The following is a 1,894-nucleotide window of genomic DNA, read 5'->3' on the forward strand; positions in this document are numbered from 1 at the left end:
AGTGGTAGAACACTTGTCTACCACATGTGAGGCACTGGGAGCCAACATCAGCACCAAGTAAAAATAAGTAAATACAATAAGGTATTATATCCATCTATACCTAATTTTTTAAAAATATTAAGTGTAGTGTTGATAAATTTTCACAAAGCATCAGTATCAAACAGATTAAGAAGTGAAATTTATTTGCAATTCAGAATCCATCTCATACTAGCCCCTAGTTATTACTGCTCCCTCACAATAGCCACAAGCCTGACTTTTAACACCACACTATGTTTGCTTACAAGGAAACAAAGAACCAACAGCAGTCAGGAACCCATTTTTCTCTGCTTGGGAGACCCAGAAATAGCAACTACCCCAGTTAATCATCTTGTAGACTAGTAACCAATCATCCTAATGAGCTCACTAACTCTACTTACCAGTAGAAAGCTAATATAAATATTATAATCATAGTATTCATGGTTCAGACAGGTTACTTATCATGAAAACTTAGATTTGATGGATTTATGAGAGCTTAGCTTGATGGAGAATTGCTATTATAAGTAATGGGTTATAAGATGGAGATAGTTCATAATCAAAACAGCTCCCCTTGTGCAATCAATTTCTACACATTCATGCCTGAAAACACGCCTCATGTTAAATAAAAACCATAAGCCTTGGGTTAGTTATCTATGTGCAAAAGAATAAAGCTAGATTTTATCTTATACCATAAAATTAAATCAAAGATAGTTCAGAAACCTAAATGTAAATTTTGAAACTAAAAACTTCTAGAAGAAAACTTAGTGTGAAATTTCATGGGAATGATATTTTTGAATATAACAATGAAAGCACAAACCACCAAAATAAAAAACATACAAGTGGGATTACAGCAAACTAAAAAGCTTTTGCTTTTAACAATCTATGAAACAAAAGGTGACCTCTGAGGTAGAAGAATATATTTATAAAATATATATCTGATAAAGAATTAGTCTGCAAAATAAATAAGACTCCCACATCTCTACAGCAAAGAAACAACCTGATTTAAAAATGGGTTAAAGACTTAAATAAATATTTCTTCATGAAAAAAGTGTGAACAGATTTAGGAAAAGGTGCTTAATATCACTAGTCATCAGGGAAAAGTATATCAAAATTACAGTGAGATATCACCTTAAACCTATCAAGAAAGCTATTATTTAAAACAAACAAACAAAAAAAGATGTGCAGGTGAGAATGTGGGAATGCAAAATGGTACTGCCTCTAGAAAATAGTATGGAAGATGGACTTCTAAGAATTAAAAATAGAACTAGCATATGGTCTAGTTATTCCACTTCTGAGTGTTTATCCTAAAGACTTAAAATTAGATCTCAAGGAAATATTCACACTCCCATGTTCATCACAACACCATTCACAACAGCCAAGATATGTAAACAACTTAAATGTCCACCAAAAGAAACACGAATAAGGAAAATTCGGGTTACACACACAATAGAATACTATTCAGTCTTCAAAGGGAGGGAAATTAGCTGGGTGTTGTGGCAAGGCCTATAATCCCAACTACTTAGGAGGCTGAGGCAGGATTACAAGTTCAAAACTGACTGAGCAACTTAGTGAGAGTACATCTCAAAATAAAATAAAAAGGACTAGGAATGTAGTTAAGTGATAAAGTCCTCCTGAGTTCAATCCTCAGTAACAAAAAAAAAAAAAAAAGAGGGGAATTATGCAATGTATGACATGAAGAATGAACCTTGAGGATATTGTGCCAAATGAAATAAGCCAGTCACAGATACTATGCAATTGGATTTATGGGCAGTATCTAGAATAGTCAAATTAGTAGAATCAAAGGGGTAAATAAGGCTTACCTGGGGCTGGGGTTAGAGAGACATGGGGAATTACTCTTCCAGGTGAAGTTTCACTTTTG

This window comes from Callospermophilus lateralis, chromosome 2, assembly GCF_048772815.1.
Source record: "Callospermophilus lateralis isolate mCalLat2 chromosome 2, mCalLat2.hap1, whole genome shotgun sequence".
In the NCBI taxonomy this organism is placed as follows: Eukaryota; Metazoa; Chordata; class Mammalia; order Rodentia; family Sciuridae; genus Callospermophilus; species Callospermophilus lateralis.